We start from the raw sequence: 10,930 nt of genomic DNA on the forward strand, positions 1-10,930 counted from the left end.
TTGTGGTAATTACATATCTACAATGAATAACATCCACATTTTTTTACCGAGGAAAACCGTGGATTGGAGATCTTTAACCTTTGTCATTTCTTTCTAATATTCAACCATCATGACATTTTTATCCTGCCGGCCACAAATTCGTCCAAAAAATGGCCATCCAACAAACTATTCATCCTTGTAGAAAACAAATCACTTTCACTATATTCGATATCTTGATACTTCCACCTTATTTTACAAGTAAAAAAAAAAAGGTGAAAATTTTTGTCCCTATTCCTAAATAACAAAACCAAGCCATAAACCAATGGTCATCTCTTGCATGTCCAACTAAAATGATGTGAAATTTTTTTTCTCTATAATTTGGTACAACGGTTTATAACATGGGCCTCATTTGACAAATGAGTTTTTTGGGTATTTGTCTAAAACTTTACTGTAATTTTACTATAAAAGTTGTAGGAAAATTTTTTAGATATTTGAAGTGTATAGTTTAAAATTTTTGAATAGTTTTTTGAGATTACTATAATTAAAATTATTTAAAAACTTGTAGAAAATAAATTTGGCCAAAAACTTGTTTGCCAAATAGGCCCATAATTCTTTAGTAAATTCGTTCATAGTTAAATTAAACTTTATACTATCTTGTTTTAAAGGGTACTCTAAATCTCTCTATAGTAGCAATAATAATGATCCAACCTTTTTTGTTCCTTTTATTGTAACACAAAAAGAAAATTACTTACATTCGGTAAGGGGTTTCTCCCAAAAAAAAAAAGAAAAAAGAAAAAAGCCTGTTGAGGGGTATTTAAGGGATAGAACATATTTTGCTTTAAACTCCTCAACCGCCTTCAGAGCGAGCTAATAGGAGTAACCTTCTTGTTAGTCAACAGTCAACTCTGCAATATAACGACTAGTAACGCCGTTCACTGAGCCGTTAAGTACCAGTAATGATTTTGCTCTTCACCTTCAAGTTTCAAATGCCACGTAGGACCAGTTAACTGAACCTAACCACCGTTAAATCTTTAAATCCCCTCCAAAAGCTCTCTTGTGAGTTGTGAGTTTGCTTCATCATTCTCTCTCCACCTGTGTGGTGTGGGCCCCTCGATTTTTGGACACTTTTTTGGTACAGTCCTCGTTTTGTCGTTTTGTGATGACTCAGCATTCATAGTCCGGTTCTTGACACGTGTACTTTTGTTACCCAAATCCCTATATAATCCAACGGCTCAAGAGACAAGATTCCTCAACGATGGCCGGTGATCGACGGTCTGCTTGACGTCAATTTCTTCAATGCTTTACCGTACGCAAGTATGAATTCCGATGACCCATAAGGGGCCCCATGTCTGGTCCACCGCACGTGTAAATCCCTCGTGAACTTTCTTTCTAAGTATTAGTAGTATTTTTATTCCTCCTCCTCCTTTTTTTTTTTTCTCCGGTTGATTTTTTTTTTATTATTTGTTTCTTTTAAATTGAATTTTTCTATGAGATGCATAAATTGATGTATACCCAATGAGAGGTGTTTACTGAGCTCGTTTGGTTAGTATTTTTAGAATTTTTTTGTAAAGAATATACTGTAACAATTTAATGCACGTTAAACAAAAATATGATTGAAAAAATTTATTCACGAAAAATATAAAAATTTTTCTATAAGAAATTACAATCCAAACAAGTCACACACATGTATATATATATATATATATATATATATAGATGTTTGTCTATAATAAAGTTTGAATTAAAAAAAATTTGATTTTTTTGAAGGAAAATTTGAATGATTTGTGTTATAAAACATGGCTGCAATCATTGGCTAGCATCCAATGTGAAATAGGTTATGTACAATAATAATTATCCGATATAATACAGTACACGAACATTGCTTATTTAATAGATGTGATGATCAATAAGGGTTGGATTCTTTGTAATTAGCAGAGTAATTGCTTACTTAATACAATTGGCAGACTAATTATATAATACAGCTATTAATGTCTCAAATGTGGTTGATTTGAAATTCGATGGATGGAATTGATCATGAGGCATAATTTTAATGAATAGTAAATTTTATTGTATTTTTATATGTTACGTCTTAGTGCCAATATTTAGTGTCGTTACGCAATGCCATGTGTTGTGTTAATGCTTGCATGCTGTAAGTGAAATTGATAATTTAAAATATACATTGAAATCATCAACAACCAGCATTTAAAAGATTTTACGAGACCCACTAAAAAAATATTGGGAAATTATAATTTACTCATTTATTTTTACAATTTGTGATTAGGTATTTATACTACAGATTTAAGTTTTTCTATCAATAAATGCAAATAAATAAATAAATATATATAATGCTTGTACGTGTGGGTGCATGGCATAAAATCTTTATTTAAATATTAAAATTATTTTTTTATGCAAGTAGCATGCATCTAAGCTCGCTTGTCTAAGAAAAATTCTCTAAAGTTACACTGCAGAAAATATTAATTTTTACACTTATTGTTCATTTTGTTTTTATAATGTTGATAACATTCTGAAAGGTTCACAGTCATGATTGACCCATGTAATATATATATATATACAGTTTGGATCAGCACGTCATATATATTGTTTTTACTATCATGTGTGGAATTCACAAAATTTGATCTATGTTCACTTTGTATTCAAAATAAGTTACACTCTAAAACAATGAATGTACATCTTGTGAAATTGAACTGAATCGGCAACAGTTTGTGCCCTAAGTCCATTTTCCAGGAAATTACCTTTTATATTGATGGAAGGACTTGCACATATATGACCTGCCAGCATATTTAAATTGGCTCGTACAAGTTTTGTGAGAATTTGTTCTGCTAGTTATAAATTGAAGAAGAAGAGGTAAAAGTGCGCAGACAAGAATCAAATACAAATATTTATCTCGACAAAGATTGACTGCTACTATTAATCCGATTGTCTTCTATTTTAGTGATAGAATCTAATTAAGCTGTTGAAGAGTGAGTTGAATGAAATTTCCGCTTTCAATTGTTATACAGCAACCTTTGACGTACATTTTTAATTATCTTCCTTAGATAACACATCTCAAAAAATGTTTTGAGTTTAGTTCTTTTTTTGAAAATTAGTCTCTATAGAAATTGTTTGAATGCATGAGTTGTTAAAAATGTTGTCCTGGTAAAACTATCTATAGCTTTTTTTTTTTAATCGTGTAATTGCTACTAGCACTCTAATGTATAAGCCTTTTTTTTCATTTTTTTAAATAGAATTGATATTCTTTGAGAACTCCAAATGCCAAATATCTCTAGAATTTAGGCATATAAGCAACTAATTTTTCGTAGCATACGCAATAATTTACTCATGCAGTAAAATCACAATCAAATTAAGAGTCTTCGATTTTGGACTTTGTATTAGGACTTTTTTCTTTATACACATAGATTTTGTTTTATGTCCTTTTCCATCAAGGGAAATAAATTCTATGGTATGCACGCTTTAATAATTTTGGAATAAATTTTTAAAAAATACTGTAACACTTTTTATAATAAATTTGTTTGAATTGCAAATTATTTGTACAATTTCATTTGTTTATATTATCAACACATTTTTTGACCGCCATTTAATCTCATATATATCACATCCAAAAACTGTTACAGTATTTTTTTTTCAAAAAATTATCTCACATCCAAAAAGTGCTATAGAATTTTTTTTTTATAAAAATATTATCTTAAATAATCTACTGTCCATACACACTTTATATATAAGTAAGAAACTATCCAAACACGCCAAATATTTATTTTTCTAACCAAGACAAAAGTACTAATTCTTGTAGTGCGTTTCTTTGCTTCTCATGTGAATTTCTAGTTTACACTTCTTTAGTAGACATTTTAAGTAGTGTCTCCCAATCTATGTGGTTCATACTTGACACCTGAAACGATCCATCATCATTTCTCAGTACCATTCCAAGGTTTATCATGAAAAGAAAAAATGTGAAGCACTTGGTTGAACACCAATGGCCATTATTTCAAGAAAAAAATAGAGTGGCCTCGGTACTCAATAAAAGCTGCAAGTTGGTGAAAAGGATTATTAACAGTAGATTGCCTTTTATTTGACGAAACTTATTAAGATTATTTTTCAGTGACCAGAACCTTTTGATGATGATATCAAATCCCAAAAGTAAAGGGAGTGTAGCTCATGATCTCGAGGGAAAATTATTTATTTTGGCCACTCTTTCTTCTCTTTTGGTTGTACAAAATATGAGTTTGTCTTCAACTTTCACGTTTTTAATCCTCTAAATTCTGCTAAAAGCATAACCATTCATGACTTGTCCTTGGTTCCTACGTCCATTTACAATTTCTAAGTCTGAAAGCCCACATAAACAGCATATAGTTATACTTAACCTTAAGTTGATTTAGTACCATGGTTCGCTGATGATTTTGCTAAAAAGGAATGGCTTTTTTTTTTTTTGTCACACAGGGATATCCTAGCATTTTTGTCGGACTAATCCCCTGAGACTGTATAGAGCCCCGCCTAAAGATGCACAGCAAAGTTCGAACTGGTGATCTACGGGATACTATCGTATGTAGTCACCGGTTGAGCTCCCTGCTGGGGGCAAGGAATGGTCTATTGGATCCTTCTTCTTTTCGAGGTAATTTGGAGCCTTCATTTTAGGCAACAAAAGGAATGGTCTATGGGATCCTTCTTCTTTTCGAGGTAATTTGAAGCCTTCATTGCAGGCAACAAAAGGAATGGTCTACTTCGACAACTTGTAGCACATTATGAAAGATTCATACCATCATGATAATCATCTGTAAAAGATTACAACTGTTAAATTTAGTGCCAAGGTCTTGCACTCGAGTTTGTCAATTCATCTTTTCCTTTATTTCACATGAGGAGTTGGGAACCATTCAACTTCGTTTATGCTGTGACCACCACTTTGTGGAGAGTGGCAGCAGCAGAAAAACGATTGTCATTTCGTTTTCAATTTCTGAAGGCTCATGAGTTGGTGCTATATTCATTATCTTTATTCTGATGACTAAAATGGATGGCAGAAGTTTCGATTTGGTCACCCCAGAGATGTTCTTTATTCGTAATTGTCACATAGACATTCCATAAAACAGCGCACACATGACAAATGTTCTTGAGGTCGCTAAGGCCTGTTTGAGTTGCAGGTGCGTTTACTAAAGAAGCGCTTTTACACGCTAAAAGTATTTTCAGAGTGTTTGATAACTAATTTTTTGTAATTTAAAAAATATCAATCATTTTTCGATAATTTAGAAGCACTTTTGTTAAAAATACATGTGTCGTAAGTGCTTCTTTATAAGTCATTGCAACCTTAAATGAGGCCTAAATGCTTTTCAGTATCTACCTATGTGAGGCTACTATCCAAGAAAATGAATTGAATATCTTAAATTTATATTATTGTATACTTTTTTTTTGGTGTGATACAAAAGAGGGAAGATTGAAATTTATCCATAGCTCATAAGATGAGAGTCATTTTTATATTGCAAATTGAATTAGCCTGCATAGTGCAAGACATCTGAGACAGATGCTAGTGCTGAGGTGGGATTTTTCTTTCTTTCCTTGTTGAATTGTGTAGCCATCACCACAATCATATTCTCTGTTTATTCTCTTATTTTGAGTGTTTGGTGTCCTCCTCTTTTTTTTCCCCTTGATTTCTCTTTTTGACAAAGAAAACTATTCATGGTTCAATGTGGAAAGCACATGACAAGGCAAGTATAGGAGAAAGTAGAAAGGTGAATCCAAACATGAGAGACAGATAATGATGAGGGGCAAATTCAAAACCACCCCTTTGTTTTTATGTGTTAACTATGAAGGTTCCTGTTGGCTCAAATAAGACCAAATTGTTAAATGGCCTGAAAAAGTATTAAGTCTATTGGTATAATGTATAAGCCCTCATGGAATTTTGTATCAAAAGATATTCAAATGTCTGAACTGTCCCTCTTGTCCCAGACAATAATACACTGCCAATTGTACTATTACAATTATCAATTCGATTCTTTAATACTAATCAACACTATCAATCTTTTCAACAGGCATTAGTTTATTAGTGCATGTTATGTCACAGAGAACGAAATATTCCAATGTCATAGAAAACCAAGAAAATTAAATAGAACCATTTTTTTATTTTTGTTGTTGTGAAATAGAATAGTGTAGATATATTTATTTTAGTCCCAATTTGATGTTGTCATCATCATGGCCTCCTCGTCAAGAAGATACTGTAGTCAGTCAGACAAGTACTCTTTTTTTTTTTTTTTTCGGTAACGATAACAATTGTATAATATATTCTATCCTAATTTACAGGAAGGGGGAGTTTAAGGAGACTTGTGTGTCAAGGGTTAGTAGGTATGCAGACCAGACTAAACCAAGAAAATACTATGACACCGCCTTAAAATTTTTTTTACTGCAGGTAGGGCTGCAAACGAGCCAAATCGAGTCGAGTTTTGGCCTAATCGAGCCGAGTCTCGACATAATTTCATTGAACTCGAACTCGAGTTCGAGCTCGACGAGCTGACAATTTCAAGCTCGAGCTATTTTTTAAAAAATAAATAAAATAATATTTTTTCTTAATAAATAATAAAATATTAAGGATATATATATGTAATTTTACTATTAAAATTAAAAAATATAAAAAATATATATACTTAAAATAAAAAAAAATATATATATATATTCGAGCTCGCGAGCCTAACGAACGTAATATTTTGAGTTCGAGCTGGGTTCGAGTTCGACTCGAGCCAGCTCGAACTCGACTCGACCTCAATATTGATCGAGCTCGAGTCGAGCTTGACTCGAGCGACTCGCGAGCGGCTCGATTCGTTTGCAGCCCTAACTGCATGTGAGGTTTGAACCCCTCACTTACAGCCAAAGGAGGGATTTCATTGAGCTAAGTTCAGTGGTTGTAGTCAGATAAGTACTCTGCTACTGGATTGATTTGTGCGAGTGTGTGGCTTGTTATTCTTTCCTTTTCCCCCATTTTCCGCTAAAGTGTGAATGTCCGTGAGCTATGCATGTCTTCTCAATGTTGTCATATACGAATGGCCAAAGAAATGTGCATAAAAAGGCCAAACATGAGCAAAACAAGTAAATCACTTTCTTGACAAATTCAGAACGGATCAGGCCTCACAAGTTGAATCTTATCCTGTTCAGATCGATTGTTGTAATTCTCATTATGTCCGGTGAAATTCGTACAGTTTGATAAAAATCATCAATTTAGTCGTATAAGTTGACAAATTTAAATTTACACTCAAATTGTGATTGTATAAGATTATATATCAAAAATCATATAAATTATATGAACCGATTTGAACCAAAAAAAAAAAAACTCAACTTGGTGAGGCCTTGATCCAGTGATGACACAACAAATTGGGTAACATTGGACCCTTAAATCTACATAGGACTGCAAAATTTAGAAGCAATCAAAGACAATAAAACTAGGATTAATTTTATATATACTAACAGTGTATACATTATCACGATTGGATACATGATACGTATGTAAAATTTGAGTTTCAAATTCAAATTCAAATTATGTGTCATACACTAATGGTAAAAGTATATACATTGTCGATGTATAAAAGATTAATCCTAAAAATTAAGAAGTAATAGAAGGAAAGCGAGATAAAAAATCAAAGCAGAATCAACTGAATCAACCTTGTATTTGCAAAATTTACAGTAAACTTATGATGCCTTGAATTCTTAACCATTTGATTTTGATCCCAAAACGAAAAAAGAAATAACCTAACGTTTAATAATTGTCAAAAAGATGGCGTAGGTATGAATGTCAAATTCTTGTAGGCACAGTCCACAGAGTGATAGGGATGACTGACTTATACACGCGTGCATCTTACTGTCTACACAGCTTGATAACTGTATATTCATCTTCTTAGTAATTATTTTTTTTAACAATTTCCATCACAATTTGAGGACTCCACAGTCCACACATCTACACAGCTTGATAACTTTATACTTATTTCCTTAATAGTTTTTTTTTGCAATTTCCATCACAATTTGAGGACTCCAAACATGTTATCACTGCCTGACATTTCTTATTATTATTTTTAATAGGAAAATGATGGAATTTAAAAAGTGAGGAGGGGCTAGAGGATTAGAACGCAGAATCCATTATTGCCTCCTTAATTATTCTTATTCTAATTTTTGCAGTTTTCAAAGTTATTTATCCCCCCATCCGTTGGATTCTTTGGTATTAATCCTGCTAGTTAGGTCCTCTGTCTACGTTGTAATTGGAGTTCAATAGTTGGATATCTCATTTAGGCCTACTTGAGCCCGGTCCATTAAGCCTTAAGATCTCAATTAGAACATCTATATAAATATTAGGCAGAAGGTACACCACATGCACTATTTGGTGAATTACGGTGTGTTTGATAAAATCGAAATTTGAAAATTAAAATTTGAAGTTTGAATCCATTAACATATTGAATTGTTAAATACTAAATCTAATAGATTAGAGTATATATCACATTCAGTAATAACTGAATAACTTATTACTTAATTTTGGGAGCAAGTTTTGCCTAAGAAATTCAGTACTACTTAATCAATTCAGATTTTCAATTTTTGATTATCAAATGTGTCTGAACATGTTAAGATTTGAATCCATTAAGTTTAAATGTTGAATTAGGTTATGAAACAAGTCCTAGTGATTTAGCATCAATCCAAATCCACCAAGTAGGAATGCAAATACTCACAATTTGCAAATAGGAATGCATGAGTTTGTTTGGATAGAGAGTATTTGGTTTGCAAAATTTATTCTCACAAATCCCAATCACCTTTTTATCTTCCCAATCACCTTTTTATCTCACATACATCACATCATAAAAAGTGCTACAGTAACTGGATCAAATAAATCATCCAAATAAATTCTTATCCAAACAAACTCATTGTTTCCAAACTCACCAAACATGGTTAAATTATGTTTAGTTAAAGCTCTAATGTATGCATAGTCAATAGAACATTGTAAATTTAAATTCTGCCTCTAATTGACAAAAAAAAAAAAAAAGAATTCATCAAGTACAGTAGTGAACTATTTTTTGTTTGATATTCACTAGACAAAAGAATGACATGTCACGTGGTGCACATAGTATCTAATCAATACCAAATTTTATGCCACAATAAATCTTTACAAAAATCATATTACTCATCCCAAGTCAAATTTAAGATGATGTTTAATTTGACATGAGTAGGGTAAGACTGATATATTGTCAAAAAATGGGATATTAAAATTTTGAGCTTTGGCAATACTATTATTATGTCTTGTTTTTTTTTTTTTGTCGATACGATAGACTTACAATTTTTTGTATTTTTTATGCTACGGGGAGGGAAGGACCTGAATAAGTCGGGAGAAATCGGAGGGGACTGAACCACCTACCGGCACTCGTCTGGAAGACACTCGAAGTGGCTTGCCACATATTGTGTCTTGCTAGTTGATTCTACTGTGACCATCTTGTTCATACAAACTCAAGACTGATTTCAGCTTCAGACTAGCTTCAATACGACAGCTTGTTCAACAACTTTAATTTTGTTTTAGCTATGCTTTTTCCATTTCTTACTCTGGTTAAGGTTGAGAAATATGCTTCCATTAAACTAAAGTTTTACACAATGATAAACATTTCTACTCACCAAAATTGGTTTTCATCTAAACTGGTTCAATCTAAATTGACACAGCGATAGAAGGAATTTGGGATGGTCAAACTGCAGCTTGCAACTCAAAACTTTCCATGATGGTGATTGAGATCTCCTAACCCTTCATATACACAAAAAAAAAAGAAGAATAAATTTTTTATATACTGACAGTGTACATAATATCACTGTTTAATCTATGACACGTGTAAAAGTTGAATTTTAAATTCAACTTTTGTATAATTGTTATTCATTCAAAACTGGCAACATATACATTACACTGTCAGTGTATAGAAAATTAACCCTTAGTGTAATTGCAAAATCATGAATGGAAACCTGCCAGTTTACTATCTTTATGTTATTAAATTCCCAAATGACATCCACATTTTCTTATCATGATAGATAAGTCATTCAAAAAATTTCGTCTCCAGTTCGTTTTGCGCTACATATTAGTTTTCCCATTTCGTACCTTATTAACTTTTCGTAGGCCAGTCCAATGGACCAAACCCGATAGAAACCCCCGGCCCAATTCAACTAGCATAAAAATTTGAAAGAAACTAAGAATTTACACGTCATCAACTCTCCAGATACCGAAAGCCTATAAATACAGAAATCGAAAATTCAAACTGCGCGCGGTTAGTTATTCGTTCTCGCAATTTCTCCTCTACTAGCTCTCTCTCTCTCGGCTCTGTGCGTGTGTGTGTTTTCCCATCTGCAATGGCGGATGCGACGTCGTCTTCACCATCACGATCTCCGGCGAATGCTGAGCTGGCTCTTCCACGTTCCGACGTTGAATCTCAGCTCTCCTCTTTCCTTTACGGTTCGTGTTGTACAATATTCTCGAACTTTAATTTCACAAATTCAAGTAGGAAATGCCAGCGAATATTCTCATTTTTTCCCTCGAATTATCCACAATTATTTGCAGTTGTGTGCTTTTATCGGCTACGTTTTTCAGCTAGTTTTTTATCATAAGGCGACAGAAGAATTTATCCGCATTATCTCGATTCAAATTTTATAACTACGGAATTTGAACAAGCCTATTTAGCTAAATCTCAGACATTACTGCAAGAAAATTAATTACAAAAATTTAACTTTCGAATTTCGTTATGCGTTTTTAAAGTAATATAGTAACAATTATTATCTAGGATTATTCATGACTTTTTGTCACTAAGGATGCTGGAACGGTTCTTACGTTGTTTCAATCTCAATTACGTCTAGTATTCACAAAGCATTCATCTGTTTAGTCAGTTTATTACAATCTTTAAGCACATTTTAACAAATGCTAGTAGTATTGTACTCTGAGTACTTAATTTTTGGT

The sequence above is a fragment of the Coffea eugenioides genome, chromosome 8 (assembly GCF_003713205.1).
Source record: "Coffea eugenioides isolate CCC68of chromosome 8, Ceug_1.0, whole genome shotgun sequence".
Lineage (NCBI taxonomy): Eukaryota > Viridiplantae > Streptophyta > Magnoliopsida > Gentianales > Rubiaceae > Coffea > Coffea eugenioides.